Source organism: Plectrocnemia conspersa, unplaced genomic scaffold, assembly GCF_051122295.1.
Source record: "Plectrocnemia conspersa isolate PC_06_02 unplaced genomic scaffold, ASM5112229v1 ptg000010l, whole genome shotgun sequence".
NCBI lineage: Eukaryota > Metazoa > Arthropoda > Insecta > Trichoptera > Polycentropodidae > Plectrocnemia > Plectrocnemia conspersa.
The window spans coordinates 31129047-31152931 of NW_028277174.1; the positions used below are offsets into that span (position 1 = coordinate 31129047).

Consider the following 23885-nt stretch of genomic DNA (forward strand, 5'->3'; position numbering starts at 1 on the left):
ATATCAATATGAAAGAATAAATTAATACTTTTTTATTGCTATTTTTTTATCTCACCTCGTATGTACATAGAATATTTCAGTCCGTGAAAAATCCGATTTTTCTCAATTTTTTTTTTTTAATTTTGCGGTTTTTACTTCTGTCATTCTTTCATAACCCACTCTCGTCTCGTGTCATCTCTGCGACATGTCGTGGCACAGAAAAGTGAAGATGCCAGTCAGTTCTGCGTCTAGCGAGCAGGAGCGTGATCGTCGTACCGTCAGTCGTTCTTCGCCGGCCGTCGCAGCCGGTCGTGGCTCGTCCTGTTGTTCTTCACCAAGTGTCCTGTATCTCCTTCTATCGCTACTGCCCTGTCTTCCGACGGACAACTGCCTTCGCTCCTTCGATATAATTTCGCCAGGTGAGCCTTTTAGCACTTTGTCTGTCAGCTATCGTGATTTTCTTGCTTTTCGGTGTTTCGATTCGTGTTTCTTGTGCAAACGGCTTCTCAAAGCGCGGCTCGCTGCCTGGCACCCCGAAGAAATCATCGGTCGATGCCGATGTAACGTAACCGACGCAAGATTACGTCTGAAGCACGTGCAAATTCTGTCGATTGACAAAAAAATCGGCGGTTAAATTTAACCGGTTCAACTCAATTTAAATTTATTTGAATCCTCAATGGCCCATTTAAAAGTAGCCTAGAAATAATCAATAGCATAATAGGAACATAAAGTTTGAATCTATAACATATCTTCATCATACATGACTCATATAAGCAAAAAAAAATAATTTACACTAAAACACAGCTGCTTTTTCTTATATACTGGCTTCTTGTTTATACTGAAAAAGTATATGTTTTGAAGTATGACGTTATTGAAACCGACGTATACTATATACGATAAAATTTAGGAAAACATAGGCATGACTAAGTTCAATTATAAATCACACTCAAATAATACAATAATCGTTCTTAAAACTGTCCATTTTTATTTAAATCGGTATATTTGTGAATAAAATACATATTTAATCATTTAATACTAATGTTTTTTATTAGTATTTTAACGCAAAATTTATGAAAAACAGTTTTTATAAAAAATTTCATTCCTGGAGAAAACCAGTAATTTGATATATAAATCGAGTGGCAAAACAGTGTCTAAAAGTAGCTTTAAATGTGTTTCAAATATTTTCGAAGATATAATAAAACGTAGTCTTTCATATGTAAAAATATAAATTGAAGAAACTGCACTAACAACTATGAATGATATATTTAAATGTATTGCTTTGAAACGATTTTTTTTAGATATTTCTTTTATATCTATATATATTTTTGACGTACTTATTAAAACATAATCATAATTACTTTTAGCTGTCAAAAATGTTTATAGATATAAATAAAATATCTATAAAAAAATCGTTTCAAAACCTTATATTTAAATAATTAAAACATAATCACAAAATAAGCTAATGTTATTACAAAAGTAACTCTGATTGAATTTTAAGAACATTATAATTACTATATTTTATTATGTTATTAAATGTCGATGGCATTAAATGTAAATAAACTAACTTCGCTAACTTTAACTGGGTGAAAATTATTTTAAATTTTAATATATAATCTATTAAAATTTTAATATAATATATGTATAATCTATGAAAAATTCACATTTAATCTTTCTTCCATCGTAGCATGGTTATAAGTATTGAGACTACAAACTGAAATTCAAGTGTGTAAATCAATGGCTTCTATTTTATTAATTATAATATTAACCACCTGAAAGACATGGGTTCGAATCCCATACGGATCATATAGTGTTTTTAAATTTCTATCTGAGAGATCGGAACTAGTAATTATTATATAATTATAATTCAGATCGATCATCACCGATTAAGTTTACTTAGATTTTCCTAATCTCACGGATGAATATCGTGATGATTAAATAAAGTCGTACATATTTGATATTGAAAATTTTCTAATAATGGGCTAATACAGCTCATAGAGAATTTCTTATGTGTATTAAAAAAATACTCTTTTTTCTACTTATGATCTTATCTATACGTATCACTCTATGATCGTTTCCAATTTATTTATTATAATTAACAATAAGCCAAGATACAAAAGTGTCCCGGGAAGTCCCAGGACTCAAGACTTTAATATTATTAATATTTTTTATTTGAATCATAGTTTCTCTTTATTTTTGTAGAATAAACATTTGTGAAAAATATAAGTAGTTTATATTTTTTTATTATTGAAACAGATAACATTTTTTTATCAGATATTTTAAATATTCGGAGCAAAATTAGATTTTAAAAATATTAAAAGTATTTAACACGTTAAATATATACGAAATAGTAAATTCACTTTCGTGTTATTTTTTTGAAATTCCTTGGACTCTAAACAGCAAAAAATTCAAAAATTCATGTAAATAAATTCTCGGATTATTTCGACACACAATCCCTACTACTAAGTAAGAAGTGAAACACCAGACTGAGAGCAGTTTGTAAATCAGCATTTTTTATCAAATTAATTAAAGCTCACAATCAATACATGTCAATATGCCTTACCTAACTTGATTTTATTTTAATTATTCATCGGTGAGATTAGGCAAATATAATTCAATGTAATCTATAATGATCGATCGAAAAATTAATTGGAACGATATCTCCAATTCTGATCAGTAAAACACTATATAAATTTGAAAATATTAGGTTTCATATTGAAAATTCACTAAAATGTAAAAATAAGGAAAATATGAAAAAAAAACATATAAATATAGAATAATATACTATCGCGTTATATCAGTTCTTTATCATTTAAGTTGGCAAATTTAGAATTAAAATATTTAATCTGAAGGATAATATTTTAAAGATCGAATAATGGCAGTACAACAAAACCTTGTTACAAATTTTGTATGAAATGATTTAAGTTACACTTCCGATTATGTTTTAAATTTTAACTTCGCACCACAAATAATGAACTCCACAGTGCGCCGCGAGACACACGCGAATGTGATTATACACATGTGTAAACAAAAAAAAATCTTGCATATACATATCATTAATTTAACTGAACTAATCACTTATTATCGCAGGAGTTTTTCAGCATATCGATTTAATTAGAAAAACTTAACGAACTGTAATGTAACATTACATATCTTGTCATGCTTCATTAAAGATATTTCGTTAAAACGGAATAAAGAATTTAATTTAACCATTAAATAAAATACTGTATAAAAGACGCTTATATTTTTTTCATTCGACTATTTTTAAATTCATTGCGTAATGTTTACACTGACGAATCTAATTGTACGCTTCTCAAATTTACCCAAATATTCGCACGTGCCTTATCTGCGAATCTAATCTCGCTTTTCAACTAAACACTGAAATACAGTCCATTCGATCAAAATAATACGACATGCTAGTTATTATTAACTATAGCTTCAATGCGATATCAATCGTCTGGGCTACTCTCGGTTGCGCCACCTGCGTGCTAAGTCGCGACATTAAATCGTTCATTCACATTCTTATTTAATTCATTGAATGAATTTATGCTTCTCGAATGTGAAAGATATCAATGAACGTAACTCCATTGACGGCGCGTTTTGAATTATGATAATGTAAAAAATAGTGATTTAACTTTTTAGATATGAAATTTATGCCGATCACGTATTTTTGGTTTTGCGAATAGCGTGTACGTGATTTATACTAAAATGTAATCTAATTTCGAATGACGCTCTTTTATATTACTTAAATATTATAGTTACATCTGTCACTAAATGTTTTTTATTTATTTATTGTAAATCATACGCTGTTACATGACAGATGTTAATCCAGTGGGGTAAACAAAATCAACACCTACTAAGTAAGTGGTGAAACACCAGACTGAAAGCAGTCTGTAAATCAGTGACGTATATTTTATTAATTATAAACTATTAATACAGCTTACGAATAATAAATGTCACTATGCACGACCTAGCTCGATTTTATTTTAATAATTCATCAAGAGATTGAGTTAATCTAAGAAAACCTAATATGTGATGATCGATGAGAATTATAATTATATATTAATCAGTAATCTTGATCTTCCATATACGATAATAATTAAACAAAACATTAAGGTCCATATCGTATTTGAATCAGGGTCAATTATGATGGTCACAAAATATGGTGATTGACAAATGAAAGAGCTGCAGGGTCGACTGAGGGTGTACAGTTTTTATTTATTAATTGATCGATTATAAATTATATTTTATCGAAAAGCTACGTTCTTTCAATATACTATTATTACACACAAGCCTTATTTTAATACCACACACTTGTGTGGGTGACCGGATTATTGCGCAAACGGAGATTCCACACAGAAAATGTCGAACATAGGTAATTGTTTGATTATCAAATATATTTTATTTTTAATTCCAACTGCTATATATTTTTCTTTATAGCAATGTAAATTATTAATATAATTTTAAAATATGATATATGCAAATTAAATCATATTAAAATCTAATATATGCATAGACATTATTTGTTAATATATATTGATGCATTCTATTATATTGCTCATCTATGAAATTTTCGCTGTCAGTAATTTTTGATTGTGCATTAATTACTGAGCCGCTTGTGTGCTATTGAAAACTCAATATTTCGCGTTTCATTTTCCGGGTATCTTCTTAGCCTACACATACCTTTGGAAATGTATGTAGTTTCATAGACATTTAAGAGCAACATTTAATTTTACTAGCGCCTATTAGTTAAATTATATTTTCGCTAATAGAATCTACTAGTAAAAATGTATTTGGACTTCACTTGTGAAAATTTAACTTTACCGAAAAATACACATTTACTGTAATGCTTGCACTACACTCTCTGGAAGTTGTCCGAACCAAAGTTCAACCGAAGTCGGCCGAGGTCGCACTGCCACAAATTTCATGTGCCGTCCAGACGGCAGCCGTGAACGACGTCTGCACGGCGGCTGCTGTCGCGTACAGCTGACATTTGCGCGCGATCGAAAAATGTGCCAAGTAATCGCAATTTTTAAATTGTCATATTATTAAAATTACGCTGCTGATAATTATAAAAGTTTGTGTGGGCACTCACCAATACAATATCAGTGAAAACTTTTCGGTCGTAAATATTCAATTTACGCAAAATATTTGTCGGCTTTTACAAAATGCCATAAGGCATAAAAATGATACTTCAGAATACGAACACCACATATGTGACTATCCTAGAATTTGTCGCCATCGATTCTAAATAAGAATTCCTTATGGTGTGACATTTATATAAACCGATCTAGGAAAATACATAAGGATATTCGAAACGATTTTTTTTAACAAAATCAAGTACCACTAATTATTTTTTAAATATTTAATTTTATATGAAATAAAATATAATAACGATATTTGTTAGAAGAATATACTATCAAAAATATAATTAATATTCAAAGAGTCTGTTGAAGTCCCCGATGAGCATGTGGTATTATAAATTGACCATGTGACCACGATGCAGCGCTCGTCATGCGTGTTGATCATAGGACGCCTACGCGCATACTGAAATTGAAGCGAGCTACTCGTTCTATCTCAGTTTGCAAAAAACCATATCATTATCTCTTTCACTCTGTCATTTAGCACGCGAGAGAGCAAAATGGGAAGTATCTCACCGCTTGCGCTCGAAAGAGCAGCTCCGACTTCGAATCATTTGACTTCGGTCCGTTTGCCGACAATGTTCGGAAGCGCTCGAAGCTGGCCAAGTAGACTGAATTACCCCCACTTTACCTCCCGTTCTCGGTAACCTTGGACAACTTCCGAGAGATTTTAGAGCGGGTAGAACCGAACTCGACCGAAGTAACCCACTATATTCTCCGTCCTTGGCCAGCTTTAGCCATCTTCCAGAGAGTGTAGTGCAGACATAACATTTATACATGGCATGTAAATGTATTCATGGAAAAGTTTAAATTATATATTTTTACTAGCACCTGCCAGATAAATTATATTTTCACTGATAAAAATATATATCTACTGATGAAAATGTATTCCAATATGATTTCATGGAGATGACATATTAAAAAAAATATTTTCGAGATAGATTGGATTTTTTTTTCGATTTTATTTATAGGATAACCCCAAGAATTTCTGGTTTAGAATCAGGGACGTCATTTCAGCTTTTTCCAACTCGTTTTTTTTAATATTTTTATTTCATTAAGATTCATAGTATTGCATTAAATTATTCCTTCCTAAATGTCGTCTCTGTCTCGCCGCAGTATAGTTAAAAATATTTAGATCGTCGTATATATACGTCTCTCCTATTAATTATCTTATCACTGATTCCTCATCGATCACTTCGGGGTCACCAATTTGCAGAACCGACACATGTTGAAATTGCGAATGTTCTAAATATAGTTTACGTGGTGCGTATTATGTCGTTTTGCGCGTTAAATAACTTTCATTGGAAATATCCTGTGGTGGTAATATGCGCATTTTCGCATTCAGTGATATCATGCGATTTAATTATTACTGTCTTACTTATCTCATCTGTATTATTACAGCATGTGTGTTAGTTAACACGTGGCACTGAAACGTACATAATTAATGTGTAAACATTTGGCATAGGAAAGGTCATAAGTCATTTTCTGCCCTTTCGGGGCGGAGTTATATCTCGATGTGTATAAAATTAGATTACAGAATCGTAAGATGGACTTTGCTACATTTCTTGCTTACCTTAATGAAGCGCTTCTTAAACTTGTGTTTTTATTAAATTGATGGCATGGTAGGGTGTTATATTTTTGTGACTTTTGATTTCTGAGCTACTCGATCAAGATCGGTTTGAAGTCGTTTATATTTATTAGCATAATATATATTATTATACTATTTTGACGCATAACTTTTTTAAATTATTAGTATATTTAATAAATAAATTAATAAACTATAGTATAATTTGTAATTAATAACTTCTGAATTACGCTGTGAACCCTTTATCGCTTTATTACTACATTTTAGAGATTGCTCCATTTGATATAAACATCCTTCAAACACATTACACGTTATAAAATTTTGGCGAGCGCGACTTTTTCGGACGATCGTAATAAATCTCGCTGCAAAATGTAAAAATCTCCAAAGGTCAACGCCTGGCCGAGGTTGACTTTTTTATCTGGTGAAAAATGCGACAGCGGGGTCAACCGGTGGGCGTTATTATGGATTTTAATGACCCGCCGATGCTTATCGCCGAGCGAAAAGGGTTAAAAAGTGAACACCGCTAATTAATAGTATTTTTGGCGAAAAAGTCTCGGGGTACACGCGCGGAACGCCATTAGTGAATGAATGACTCGGTGTAAAGTTGCATCGGTCTGATCGATAAGTTCCCGGACTGGTTTCGGTTTATTTATAAACCTCGGCTCGATTTACGCAATTTATCGCCCATCCATCGCCTAAGAGTATTATGTATGCGGCGTCGAGATTTTAAAGCGCGTTCTTGTAATTATTAATTTGTATGGTTATGCAATGTTGCAAGGAACGCCGACAGAATATATTTTAGTTAATTATTTCTGGTATTCATTACACTGTATAACGAATTTGCAGAAGGATCGATGAAAGGCGTTGAAAAGGGTGGGACTAATTTTTATTTTTGCTTCACTTATATCAACGCACTTTCTTTGATAACAAATTAAGCTCTGTCATTTAATAATCGCTGGCATTTAAGTGGTTCAGTACATGGAGTAAGTAATGTTTTCAGAAAGATCTGCAATTTTTATTAATTTATTTAGAGCTGATGCTTATTTAGCATTGTGATATAATTTTGCAACATTTTGCTAAATAACTCTTTTGAGCTACAATTAAAATATAAATTGATTAATCTGAAGCTAAGTGTATTTAATATAAATACAGATAAAATCTACTAAAATAAATATACTATTTATGAACATAAAAAATAATTTACATATATACATATAAATCAAGTTATTTAATTTTTGTAGAAAAAAATATGAATATATAATGCCATGCGTCACATAAAATATCAAAAAATAGTTAGCAAAAAACAGTATTTTCCAGCAAAAAAATTTATATAAAAATTCGGTAATAGACATTTTATAAAATGTTAGTAGAGGCAAATATTTTACAATAACTTTTATTACAGAAAATGTTACATTTTTTCTGAAAAATCATATTTATCCGATTTATTAGATAATTACTAAAATATTTTTTTCAAACCAAATACTATTTTGAAAAAAATAATATTTTTAATGACATATTAAATACCAGCGTGTATTTTTGTAATATATATAAAAAAATATCTCATCTTTGTGACAAATACTTTGCGTTATACAATAATAGTAGTATATTTATAACAAACTAAATGTTTTTTTTTAGAACAATAAATAATATAATAGCTATGTTATATTTTATTCCATGCATAATTTATATATTGTATTATATTATTAAAATGACATTATATGCCATTTTTAAGGCGTAATTTTATTTAATATTTAATAAGAAATATTTTCGTTTTCTGTTTAATCTTCAAACCATTTCTTTGAAAATTCAGCCAAAACGGTCCAAATATGATCAACCATTTCATTATTAAAATATAATATTATATAAAAAATAACTCAAAAATTACTGACCGTTTTATTAAATTACTGACTTACAAAATATTTATATTATATAATATAAAAAAATGTAAAATACATGTGCTTGCGGACAACACATAAATATATTGCATAGGTTATACTATTAATGTAGATAATTTATATAATAATTTAAGTATAATAGGAATATAGTTAAAAATAATATAAAAATAGTTAGAGACAACTCTATTATATAAATAGTTGATAATATAAAATATTTAAGAGTAATTGTAGATAAAAAAAAAAAATTTGTAGGTACATTGTAATTACATATTAAAAAAATAGGTGTATTATCTAAAATGAAAAGTATATTAAATATAAATACAAATATCGTCCCATTTTAATTATTGTGCAATATTAGATATGTTTAATAAATTAGATAAAATAATTGCAAAAATTACAAAATAGGGTAATGAAAGTAGTCTTTAATAAAAATAGACTTAATACTAGAAATAGAGGCAATTTAAGGATAGTTAGGTATAAAAAAGGCCAAGGGTATTTATGTAATATCATTGGACAATCCCCAAAAATATAACTGTAGAGTACGCTCGGGATAAGGATGCCGGTTTGTTATTGTGTGCGTGTACATGTATATGAGAGGGAAAAGCGATGTAGCGTGTACTTCGTTGTCTCGCTTTCTCTTTTAAGGACAGTTGCTGATTCGTCAACGCTGGTATTCGTCATTAAAGTGCAGTGTGGCACAGAAATTCGATCTTCTCTAGTAATTTATTTTAAATAATTTTGTGTTAATATTGGTTTAAAATCCAGATATGCCCACTGTCCCATGGGTAGGTCACTAAACTCGTGCCACTGTTTTTTATTTATAAATGAAATTATAAGAGAACAAAATTTCTTGGGCATATCTGGGTTAATTGATATCAAGGCTTCAAATATACACTGTAAGTTATTCGTTCTCTTACCTGTGGATTAAAATATTTTAATTATTTTTCCATTAATCCGTACGTTGATGGTTTTTTTTACACTATTTTCTGTAAGGCTTAAAAAAGTTATTATTCTTATCGTTGCGCCAATGATAATTTTTTAATTTATTCAATGGATTCTAATGATTTAATAGAGTCGTCGAGCCATTAAACAATCTGCGAATAATTTCTTTCACCATTTTATATCTTTTTCCTTTTGAAGAATAGCTAAAGACTTCATTATTTTTTTGACTAGTGAAAGATTTTGAATTTTGCGAATATTTAATTAATGACATCAATGTCTGGTTTCTTCGATTATATAATATATTTTTAATTGTCCGTTGAAATTTTCAACTTAGCTCAGATGTATGTATGAAAAAAAATTAAATATTCTGAGCGAAATTGTTTTGAGCCACACAGTTCACGCACACAATAACAAACCGGAATCCTTATCCCGAGCGTACTCTAGCTGGTTTCCTAAATGGAATAAAGAAACACCTTCATGCATTATTAAGAAATAAATTATAATATTTATTAACTCTTTTTTTACTTTATGTTTATATTTATATTATGTATTATATCATATGTATGTTTATAAAAATTAGTTATATTAGTTAGATAAATTAATAAAATAAATAAATAATTAAAAAATTCAAATATATCAACCTTCAGCATGAACAATTTATTATAATAAAACATTCAGCCTAATTAATTCTCGCATCGTATACATAGAATAGAGCACAAAATAATAAATATATGACAATTGATTCGGAATTTAATGCTCTCAAAATATATTGTTTAAATATTGAGTTGAATTAAATACAGTAATTTAATTTATTCAATGAAAATATTTACGTAAATATAAAAACAAAGCTTTTTAAATTAAGAAATATGAATAATAAATTACATGTCTAGATTTTGAGCGGTTAGCACAAACTAGTCAAAAAAAAAGTTTCTATAATCCATCTAAGGATTATCAGATAAAAAACATTTCCCGTTAAAATGGTTAGGAATCACTTAATATTTTTACAGTAATATCTCTGAGTAACTAATGAAATAAAATACTGGAAATTTTATTATCAGATCATTTAAAATGGCTTCAGAAAATATATTGGGCATGAAATAGATGTCTTTGAATTGCAATGGTAAAACATTTTGGGTGTGACATACGTGCCTTTGGATCTCTAAAGGTTAACGTCTAGAATTCGTTGACCGTTGGAGATTTTTATCGATGTAGACGTAATATCAGACTCGGTTGGTAAAACAACTGAAATGGTGAATCAGGACGAAAAAAAGTGAGCGTAGACTGCGGAAATCGCAGACCGCACAAGTGTCGGCACTTGACCTCAAAAACTTTTGAAAAATAGCACAATGGCACCGAGAAACTCAGACGTACGACGAAAAAAAGTTTTGTAATTATGAACTATTCCGTATATGTACACACGTATGAGATCCGTGTTTTTTTCTCTCTCTCGTTAGTCATCTATAGTGTACAGTAATTGCCATTTTTTATTTTAGCTTTGACAAAAAACTAAGATAATCACTTTTAGAGGAAAAAAATGTATTTGAACATACCAATGCTTCGTAGCTAACATAATGAGTTAAAGGTAAAAAATTAAAATTTATCAAATTCGCAATTTTTTTAGGTCTTAGGTATATATTTACTGATGTTGTAACCAATGATCAACCATACATATGTTAATATATTGGTTTTTATTTAATTTAATTGATATTAGTTGTTATTGAATCAATCCACAAATCTTTAATGAATCAGATTAGTTTAGAACCTTATTTCAATTAACGGTTTATTAGGAATAGAAAATTGAATATGGTATTCGATTATCTTTCGTTCTAACTAAATATCCTTTGAGGCACATCTGTTTCACTTTTGAGACTTTTTTGATACAAATCAGTTCATCACTAAACCACTACCTTAATCCCAGATAAATATTATACTGGGAAGTATTACTGATTTCGTTCAATATGCATTTTAATACTAATTCCTAGAACGTATCGATTATAGTTAAAACCTTCATTGACAATAAAACATCATTCACCGCTCAATATAATATTTTTTTACCTTTCATATATAGCAAAAGCGAAAAAGCAATCTCATGTTATATATTACTATATTTAGAATAAGTGTTCATTATTATTATATTATATTATATTATATTATACACCCTCGCATATTTTTAATTACAGAAATAAAACTATCCCTCTTATCCCACATTCGGTTTTGATCAGGAGTTATTAATGTTATTTATGGTGTCAATAACAGGGGCGTGTTAAACGGGGGATGTAGGAAACGAGGCAGGGGTGGCACTAGGCAATTTATTATTTCTATCATTTTATTCAGCACTATCACGAATTGTGTTGCTGACACACAAAAATATTTTCTCACGCACACATTCGCACAATCTGGCAAACTATAACACAACTCTTATTGGATAATTCTCGAGTTTTGGATTCTGCCAAAAGTATACTATATATATACGTGTATATTTATATTTATATATAAAACGTTGGAGTTTCCAGTTCCGGACTGATTAATATTCGGAAAATCGCATCTGGCGTTGAATTATTCAAGGGGGAGGTTTTGTTCGAATCTGCGACGTTCGATTAATATATATTTCATATAATATATAATAATGGATATATCTTTTTTCTAGATTTTTTATTAACGAAATCCTTAATAAATAAACCGATTTTCAATTTGGAAATTGGATTTTGGGACGGTGCAATTGGCGTTGGAAAACTCGTATATCACTTTTATTACTCTTATGTATACGGTATGAATATTTTATGTGTTTAATTTTTTTTCAATGCACTTGATTCTATCTATTATATCTATCTACTAATCTAAAGTGTCGGGTGCTCTAACCATAATTTCACACGTTCATACGAATCTAAATAGATCAGGTAAAATCTTCTGGGAAAATTACTGTATGCACAGTTGATAAGATTGTATCTTTAGCCTTTTGTCGTAAACACTTTGCTGGAATTAAATATACAAAAGCATAGCCGAAGCTTTTGTCAATCTACAAAAGAATATTTTATACATATACATAGTATTCATTACTATATTTAAAGGGCAGCTAATTAAATAATATTTTATAAACTTTGTAAAAAAATTGGCAAAATCGAAATTGGCAACATAACATGCCTTTAAACAAATCGTTTTTATTTGGCTAATTGATTAAAACATGACTGTGTTTATCATTTAAACTGAACAATATGTTTCTAAGTTTTAACTAAGCTTTCAGAGATAATTCCTGTTATGGTACAAGTAACTGTTGATAAGTTAACTGTTGCTGGTATAGTTGCTCTTTATACAACATATTTAATTATGTTTTAGTTTCTATTTTTAAATCGATAAAATACGGCTTTATAATAATTTTATTTTAGTGTCTAATAAAATGAAACCTAACAATGGTCTACATATTTTTCGAGTCATAAATAAATTTTATTAAAGCAGAGGTCAGTGATATTTACAGCATAGCCCGTAATATAACTTAAAATCGTTTGCTGAATGTTATTTTTTTTAATTCTAGTGATGAGATTTACTAAGCCGAAGTTTTCATATATAAATGTCATTTTATTTAAAAACAACACTTTGAAGTAATATAAGATTCCACTAATTCAAATATATCTTGACACATGTAGTCCAGCATTTTTCTTGTTTTCATATATTTTATATCCATAGCAAAAACATTTAGTATCTCAGGCGTTTTACACATGAATATTCATTCATCATTTTATTACATATGTCGACCGAACCTTTTGATTAGTTCAAGTATAAAATAATTTCTAACTCACCTCCACGCCGTAAAATCATTTTTAACAGTAAAACTACTGTTCTGATTTATTTGTGACATGTCCAGTAAAATCTTTGTTTTATAAAATAGCCTTTGCTGTAGAAAATAAAAGATTTTAACAGCTATCTAAGGGTTTCACTGGTCCTTCGAAGCCCGAAAAAATGGCTTTACAGTAAAGGTCAAGGTCACATACAAATAAAAATTTGCGTATTTTTTTCTTAAGAGTAGAAGTAAAACAGCTGCCTATTTTTTAGTGACAATTTATAATTTTTAAGTGTATATATTGTGAATTATTATAAGTAAATTACGAATGACTGTCTTTAAAATGGTATATTTATAGCGATATTTTTATAACATGTACACTTGATGTACATCATAGGGAGGCAAATGCTAACTGCGTATTATTTAAATTATCTAATCTGTTTTTTTCAAGGAATTTTAAATGTACATATTTCTGTGTTTTGACAATAGGTGACATATTTTTCACGCTACATTTGTCTGTAGACAATGTCGTTGTAGTAAATTACGAAAGATAAAAGCTCATTTAAATGATTAATTTATTTAACCTAAAATCGTGGGCAATTTTTCTTGAAAGTTGATTTGTTACTAATTTTATCCGATAATAGAATAAAATTGTATATTTTATTTTAAAATGCTACTTTACCGAACAACCTTTGATGGTAGATACCATTAAGCGTAATATGTAACCATTAACTACAATATTTCTACATAAATAGATTGTATGAATATCACATTCTAAATCTAACAGATATTTCTTGTCATTACAGGCAGAGTAAATAATCAGAAATTTCACTTAAGTTATAATCATGTTGTACCGATATAAAAATGTATTGTGGATCAATTTGAGTTGTCCTTAGATTGTTTTAAAACATTCAAAGAATACGATTTGAAAGTTGTTCAACTCCAGACACGCATCGAATCAACGAAGAATATATTTTCATCAATTTGATTCTGAAAACGTGTATAAATCCATTATGCATTCGTCTGGAAAAAATAGCATTTCACTGTCCAAAAGCGACCTCGCACGTCACCGAGGACGACTCGTTGAAAAGCTGGTTATCTGTGCTTTACACCTGTCCTTATCGCGCAGTGTTTGTTTGGCCTTTCGCCGAATTATGTATTGTTTCATTGTCGGCGAATTTTTCAACGGGAAAGAAAAGATTCCGATTGAGGGCTTAGTTTGAAATTCGTCAAAAGGCCGCAGAGTGGTTTTCGGAAGGCCAGTATAGCCATTATTGTCGGCCAGGTAACGAACGGCCTTTGAGGTAATTAAACCCTGACGAGGTGCAAAACTATCGCCGATGGAGTGGTTTCGAAAAGGTGCATTCACCGAGAGATTCTTTGGATTCCGGCGATGAGTAACAATGGTTTTTACCCTGACGCCGTGGGGTGTGTCTCATATATACAAGTTTTTGCAGACATGAACCCCCCACTGTGGATAATTCGCGACGCAGGAGTCACCAACTGTTTCTAAACGTAGGGGATGAATGTAAATATGAGGGTGTGTATGTTTTATTATTAAATATTCGACGCGGTTCGTTGTTGTTCAATTACTGCATTTAACCCTCTTGGTTTCTAACAGTAAATTTTTTATTATTATTTATGAACATAATTATTGTTTTATCTTATAAACCTCTAGAAAATATCATAAGAAAATAAAAAGTTTAAAAGCTCAAATATATAATAAAAAAATAAACAATATTTTTTCTTATTAAATACTCAAATATAAATATTATTTCAATTTTCTTTATAGAGTTTAATGATTATTATTTTATAATATTGTGCAAAAATGCATTTGCACTAAATGCTATAATTTAAACTAATCAACAGACTTTCAGTGTAAGTTTTTGTCCAAATTTTTGAGTGATTTCACACTTAAAATATGTCTAAAAATTTTTAAATATTGGTTAAATTATGACAACTATCATAGCAATACAAAAGTTGCTTCTTTTAAAAAATTTAGAGCCTCTTAAAAAAGCCGCATGAATACGTAAAAATAAATATGTAAAAAATAAGTTTTTTTTTTTATTTTTATATTATTTTACCATCTCATATATATATATAATATTTTAACCTCCTCACTTTTTTCTCTAGGTTTTTTTAAACGGAGCTACGATTTATATAATATTTTCTTAGCAATTAAAAGTAAAAATACCTTTTTACTTTACTTTTTGTTTCAATATTTTTCTTAAAAGAATTATTTTAATTTTTTTAATAATTTTTGAAAGAATAAATTTAATAATCTAAAACTTTTCTTACATTTTTCTCTATATTTTTGTAAATGACACATATCTTCCGTAAGTATTATCATATCGATATGAAATTATAAAAATAGATCTCGTAAAAATCTCGGTTATGTTCGTCTGCCTAATCCGTCATCTTATTTTAAAATAGTGGCTATTATTAATTCAAAAAATCGTAACACCTGCAAAACAAAGTAAAGAAGGGAAAAAATAAAAATACGGCTTTGCTGTCGTTTTAAAGACATTGCTATAAAAATTATTCCAAAAATAGCTCTTGTAAATATCTCGGCTAAATTTGTTAGTCAACTTAAACCGGTACCTTGTTTCAAAATGGCGGCTATTAAAAAGTTAAAAAATCATATCTTAGACAAAAAATCTTACAAAAAAGCATGTAAATAAAAATTGTTATAAAATAAATTCAAATATATTGTTTAAAAAAATGTTTTTTTTTTAAATTTAAACTCTTTTTACTTATTTACTTTTTGTTTCATCTTAAAAAAATTATTTAAATTTTTTCATTTTTTTCTATTTTTTATAAATGACACATAACTTCCGTAGTTTTTATGTATATATCGACATTAAATTCTAAAAATAGACCTCGTAAAAATCTCGGTTATGTTCGTTTGTCTACCAAATCCGCCATATTATTTTAAAATAACGGCTATTATTAATTTTAAAAAACAAAATATTTTATTTTTGCTGTTGTTTTAAAGATATTGCTATGAAAATTGTTCTAAAAATAGCTCTTGTAAATATCTCGATTAAATTTGTCAGTCAACTTAAACCGGTAACAAAAAATATTTATATACTAAACATATATAAATTTCTAATAAATTGTGAAAATACATAAGTATCACTTTAGATCCTAAACTTTTATGTAAATCTCATATAGATAAACTTACACAAATAATTAAAACAAAACTATTTCACTAAGAATTGTGTTAAATGCTGCTTGGTTCGTTAAACAACTTAATGTATATTTTCACAAAAATTTCATACACCTATTTCACAAACATATATTTTTGTCATGATATCCAGATTTTAATAAATTTCTTATAATTCATCAGTATACTCTGACTAATGCTTAAAATAATACCATGCCTTTTAATATCGAATCCCATAATTCCCACCAATCCGCAATGAATAATGTGCACCGTGATATTTTTCTACCTCACATATAGATATCTATTAACCTCTCGCTTGATTATCCACCCCCTGGCGCCAAATAAAGACGAATGTCGGAAGCAAAACTATTGTGGGAGTTCAAGACAAAGCCAGAGCTTTCTCGCGTACATCCATTTCCATTTATGTCCGCCTATTAGGAAATATTTATCGAACTCGGGAATAATCCCGTGAAACTTATCTCAATCGCGAAGCAGCACAGGGCGTTGTTTACCAGATAAAATTTCCATCCTAAGCACACACACACAGGTATCGAGAATTTCGATATGAAAAGTATGATATTACGAACGGGATACACTCGAACGTCACTCAAAACTACCTAACGTAGGAAAAGGTTTTTTGCCTTTACATCCAATCATGAGCCACAAATAAGCCATTCACACAACCGGCACCATTCAAACTATCTGGGTTACGAAAATCGATCTACTTGGTCGTTTCGGTCATTTATTTTTCGTGTTGTGCCTCTTTTCGCTTTGCATGACAATAGGGTGCTTCTTCGTGACTGTGTGATAATTAGGTGCATGTGCTATTTTTAAGATGTGCTATTTATTAAATTGAAGAAATTGTTTATGAATACATTTCGCGATGTGCAAACAAATATACTTGATGCGAAATCGAGACTAAGGTGCAAATATTTTTTTTATAATGGCTCATTGTAGAATAAGAATAATTTATATTTATTTTGTGAAGAGCTGTTGTTGATGCTTAAAATTAGTTTCTCCCAAACCGTTCTTTCATAAAGCTTAGACGAAAGGGAGAAAGGCTTATTTTGTCTAATTATGCCGTATTGGCAAATTCAGTCTCTCTAATGAAACATTAATGCCTCCTGGGTGTCATTGCTTAAATGAAACCATTGTGGTTGCTTCCCAATGACCACAAAAACTTGCTGTTTAGCGATAACAAACGGTTTTGGTTAACCTGATAGATGCCTTTGATAGATTTGTTAATTAAGTTTTTGCTATAATCGCACTCTAAACTTGAATTGGCGTTAGTGTACTTTCTAATCAAATTGGAATTTATCGGAACCTACGACTTTTTTTATCTTACAACCATCATACAACCACCAGTAGATATATATCACTTAGGGGAAAATAAATGTGACATGTCACATCTCACATATTGCTCAATATGAGTGCTTATCAAAGTATATTCAAACCACTTATGATATGAGAGTATTGGTCAAAGTGTATTCAAACTGAATTTTGGTCAAAAGGATTGCGCAAAAACAATTATCACTTCTCAGAAGTCAAAAATTCACGTCAAATGCAATAAAGTCGGTAACGAATATAATACTATGCACGAGCTAGCTTAGTATTATTTTATTAATTCATCAAGATCTGCAAAATTAGAAAAATATGGGAAAATCTAATCTGTGATGATCGATCGGAATTATAATTATATAATAATGATTAATTCCGATCTTCCAGACACGATAGAAAAACATAGGGGACTATGTCAAATTCGAAACCAGATTTTTAAGGTATTAGTCGTAAATTTAGACCAATTTTCTATCGTGCTAGTTTATTTGAAGAAATGCTTTAAAAATTTCTCCACTTCGTTTATTTATATTTATATCGCAAATAAAAACTAGGCATTTTATTTAATGATTTTTTTCAATTGACAGTAATATATTGGGCATCTTACTTTAAATTGCAAGTATACATTATGCAAAAACAATATGAATTTGATGGAAAAAAAATTAAATTTATATTTCACTGTGCTGATTTTCACAGACATACAATGAAACGGAATCATAACTAATCCACCAGAAGGCAACCAGTCGATTTTTATGTTATTTTTGTAGGTAGGTCAATTAACTGAAATGAAAATATGATTCATATGGCAATTTTATTAGTATGGGTTTATAATTATTTTTTATTTCCTTATCTAGTTATTATTATATTCTCAATGGACAACCCATCAATCAACAAATATTATAAAAAGTACTACGATATGAAATTCTTTTATGAATATAATGCGAAAAATATTTATAATAGAAACATGGTTAAACTAGTAGTGGCTTTGTGGTGTAAAATATCCAATCTAGACCATCAAGCGTTTTTTACCGCAAAAAGATAGCAATACAATTAAAATGAAAATCAGCTAAAAATTTTATTTTATTGTAATATTGAAAAAATGAAATCAGGAATAGCTGCATTTGAGTATTTTTTTCCGATAATATATAAAGTCATAAAATTTAGCTGATATATTGAATTGCCATTTAAATATCATCTAGTTTCACATTTAATTTGTATAATAGTTTATTTTAATGATTTTTTCATAGTACACAAAACGTGATTATAATCTAATCTGCTCTTTGTATAAATATGATTTTCGCGTGAGCACGAACTCATACATTGTTTAACTTCATCACTGTTAAAATGTTATGCACGTAACACAATATATAATTTTAATGCCATAGTTTAAGTGTGAATGACTGGTGAATATTTACAGAATATAATATCAGTGCTTTCGCAACGTTTTATTGTTTTTCCCTACTGTGAATATTGAGGGCACCGCTATAACAATGTTTGTATAATATGACCGCATGACTTGATACATCTGTATTATTAGCACTGCTTTTCACAAGTCATCCTTGTTCCTGATTAATAAGAACAACGAGAGCAAATCGCCCTTTGCCCTCAATTCGACCTATAAACAATAAGACGTCTACGGGTCTAATGTAATGCTTATTAAAATGCTCGAAGAATAAAATAACTTTACATTATATAGTTCAGTATTATTATTTTCCAACTGCCTGAAAATCGATGCACATAACTCAGGAGATTTTTCTCAAAATCTGAGACTGTTTGAGAATTGGAAATTGGCTTGGGATTTTTCGGAATATTTATTAATATTTAATAATATTTTTACAAAAAGTTCATTTGAAATATCACACTAACTTTTTTTAGTTTTTCCCTATAATATATTTGTATACAACGATCATTCACATAACATTTACACGATCATAAAAATACTTTAGATAGAATACGTGTTAATGCTTGAATAAGTAAAAGTAAGAATTGATTAGGTATTAATTTAAACACATTTAGCTAAACATCTGGAATCGTTAAAATGTTTTAGCTTAATAGCTATTTTTAATTTATAGGATACAAAGCGTGGGATGTTTTACTTATAAACTAATATTTAAGTAAAAATATATTTGGGAAACTAAATAATTTTAATAAAAACTATTTCACTTCAGGTTTTTAAGAACTATGTGTAGAAAATACTCGTTCCTTTTGATTTGTGATTTTAATCAGATATCTCAACAAAAATGATTACCGATTATATTTTTATTTGTATCCTGTGACTATTCTTAGTGCGTATTAAACGAAGCACTTTTTTCTGGAGGGTGGTGTCGACAATCCATCGATACTCAACGTTTTCCAACAGTAAACCGTAGAGTGCTCAAGCGATAATTAACATACACTAGAACATATAAAAATTCTAAATATTTGATATTAACATTTTTGGACCAAATTCAAGGTAATTATCCTTTCTCAATGCATTTTCGACGGATACTTTTAATTTTTGTAATTGATTGCGGATACTTTGACTTAATCTGCAATAACCTTTTCTCACGGTGGTGTCCCATTTAATTTTTTTTTGTATCTCACACGTTAAAAACCAGTCTTTGTGTATCAGGCGCTGAAACCGGTGTTAATAGCATAATATTACGATTTTTGCTCTTGTGAATTTGGCTAAAAGCTTTTAGACCGATTTAATCCATACATTCCCTAATTTTTCTATGGAAGTTTGGTTTAATTGATGCATTTGACACATGAAACAATATTGTGTGTATGTGTATCATATTTATTCTTGAGGTATAAGTCATAAATTAAATAGTCAATAAATTTAAAATAAAACGTTCAGTAACTTTTTCATAAACGTAAGTAATACTACTCAAAGAATTATATGTAATTTTTGTATTAAAATATTTTATTTTTAAGCCTTTATAATATTTTTATTTCCTAATCTAAATATTTAAATAATTAAATACGGAATAAATTCTACCGTTCTTTATACATTATTTAAATATTTGTAGTAAAATATTTTTAATTTTTAAAAATACCAAAAAGTCTAAAAAATCAGTTGTGTATTATTTTTCTAATCTTTGAGTAATTTACTAACGCATATACCCCCTTCGATTAACTGCTACAAAATATACAGCCCTTTTTTTTGCGAAATTTTATTTAAAAAAATATATTAAAAAAGCACTTTGTAATTGCCGAAATTCCATTAATTACTCTTTTTTATGAATTACTATTGTGCAGCTGTGGGTGTTTTTATTTTATTTTTTATCTATTTTAATTTAATATAAATAATGTTAAATGTTAAGTCTATCTAAGCTCATTTATGGTGGTAATATTTTCTTAACGTGTCTACATGCCAAATTGACTAGACTTTTAAATAGTTTCGAACTATTTATCAAGCATTTGTACTTTGGAATGATATTTTATTTGGCGAGTAGAATTTCCATATCCATAAACATACACGCGAGAGCCGTACAAATGCGTTAAGGCCCGAGATTTGAGTTCGGATGCTGTCAAAATGACAAGAGGCCCTTCCTCAAGTCGTAAGTCCGCATTGTGTTCTTATGTAAATATATACATTGGTGTAGTATACGTGCACAATAAAATATAAATAGTATTTGATCGATCTGAGCGTGACGTCATTGCCAAGGCCGCGAAGCCAATTTCGGTGATATTGAATGATTGTCGTCGAATTAGAACGACATATACATACATCGTTTGAAGACGTCTCAATGACCGAAATCAACAGTGATTCTCAAAACATAAAAGTATATTTATATAAAGATCCTTGTCTTGGAAAATATGTTTTTTTTTCATATAAAAAAATGCATTCTTGAACAGTAAAAATATTCGGGGATAAAAAGTTTGAATGATAGTACGACGTGTACGTCAAGGGTGAATAGTGAGTCTAACAGAAGGTCGTGATTAGTGGCAATTAGACCGGGGTCTGGCTCCTTGGGGTCTCGAGAATTTAATAAAGCCTGAGCTTGGGAGTTATGTGGAGTCAGGAATGTCAGGTGGCATTTCATGGCCACCACCATTAACGCCTTGTGCATATATCACGCGGCGATGCTCCCCTGCGATCATTCTATCGTAGAGTTTATGTAAGAATCCAAAATTTTAAAGTATTTAAATATTAAAATGAGGTATTTATACGCACACTTTTCGATAGTTTTCACAATTATAAATGTGTGTACAAATACTACACAAGAAATATATTTAAGCTGATATAAAAATCAGCTCTAGCTTTGGAGATACATGTATCTCACGCTTTACTACTACTAATATGGAATCATGTTAGCTAACCCTTTTCCTCACTAAAAAATTTAAACACTCTAAATCTAAAACAAAGTATATATCGATAAGAAATTATTCGCAAAATTAGCTCACGGAATTTTTTTAATGTCATTAAAAACTTGAAACATACCTTTCTAGAATTTGCATTCATTACTCAACAAACATCTTTGACGCCTGTATATTTTGAATATTTTCCAACCGTTTGGAAAAAGCGCTAAAATTCATCCAATAAAAAAATCTGATAAAGCTCCTATAATTCCGATTAGTTATCGCCCATTAGTTTATTACCGCAATGAAATTAAATATTTGCAAAATAATCGTTATGCGTTCAAAAGAATTTTTAGGTAATTGCAATAATTTTAATATGAAAAAAAATACGGGTCGCGTGATGTTAGATATAGAAAACGCTTTCGACACAGTATGATATGATGGTTTGATTCATAAACTATATAAATATAAAACCCCTGACTATCTGCTACGTTTAATACACACATACCTGAGAAGTAAAAGCTTTGTTGTTTCACTAAATATTGAACACTCAATACCGCGTAAAATTACAGCTGAGAAGTTTGCTCGGGACGTTTTTCCTTATCTTGTATAATGTATACAAACGATATTCCAAAAATAAAAAATACGTGTTATGTGTACTATGTACACTGACAATACAGCTATTTTAGCAAATTATTACGGTCTTAAACCAATCGCTGATAAATTACAAAAATCTTTAAGAAGCAGTTATTTTTACCAAACGTAGAAAAACTCTGCCGCCACCTTTACTTATTAAAAAGGGCCGTAACGTAGAATATAAAACAAGCATTGAATTTTAATTTTGATAAACATATTTTGGTACTTTGCTCTAAATGGCTTGCCACCATTGCGACCCTTAGACCAATATTTGATATAAAAGCGCGCTAACTATAAAAAAAATAATGCATAAACAATTAATTAGACCTGTTTTAACATATGCCTGCCCAGAGTAGAGTAACACAAGTAATACTATTTTTTTCTAAATTAAAAGTCATTCAAAATAAAATTAAAAAAATAATATATAATACACCTCTTTATACTAATCTTAAAAAATGTATATTAGCCTTCAAATACCAACAATTAAAAAACTGTTATTTTCATAACAGAAAATAATATAAAAATATTTTTCGAAACCACACTAACCCATTTATATTGTATATCGGTGACTACGATAAAAACAACCTTATATTGCTCTAGAGGCTAAAGACAACATATCAATAGTTTCAGATATTCAGTAAAATGTACTCAAATTATCACTAAATTTGTTTTTTTCCCTATATTTTTATTTCTCATTCGTGTTTAGTTTCTTTCCTTAAATTATAACCACAAATGTTTTTTGCAAAATTGCAAACATGAAAATGGTTATAAACCAGTGGCGTGTATATTATTGTGGCGCTGTGTCTCAGATGGACGAATGTTATGAAATAGCTGGGGGAGTAAGGATGCTCTGTGAATAATACGACTGTGCGATCCTGATTGTTTTATTAATTTAATTATTCCGTATTTATAATTAAAACGTAATGACATGAGTAATGTGTTATACGTGTATATAATGATAATTATATATAATTCGATTAATGCATTTCACGTGTATATAATAATTACTGTGTTACCGTGTATGTAATGTGTTATGATACAATACTGAGATAAATCTATAATCATTTTCCTGTCACTATATACATTACATTTAATTAAAACTCACGAGTATCACGATTCCAACATTATATATAATTAGTATGTTTGTTAA

The 23885-nt window shown here is 29.3% G+C and overlaps 1 protein-coding gene across 1 annotated transcript in view; it reads left to right on the plus strand.

Annotated features, from left to right (window-relative positions):
* The first annotated feature begins 217 nt into the window (after positions 1-217).
* Sulf1 (Extracellular sulfatase Sulf1) overlaps positions 218-23885 on the plus strand; it is a 45658-nt gene continuing 21990 nt past the window's right edge. The window contains exon 1 of the mRNA XM_088195205.1: positions 218-398. The gene's annotated coding sequence lies outside the window, so the exon portion shown is untranslated. The remainder of the gene's footprint in view (positions 399-23885) is intronic.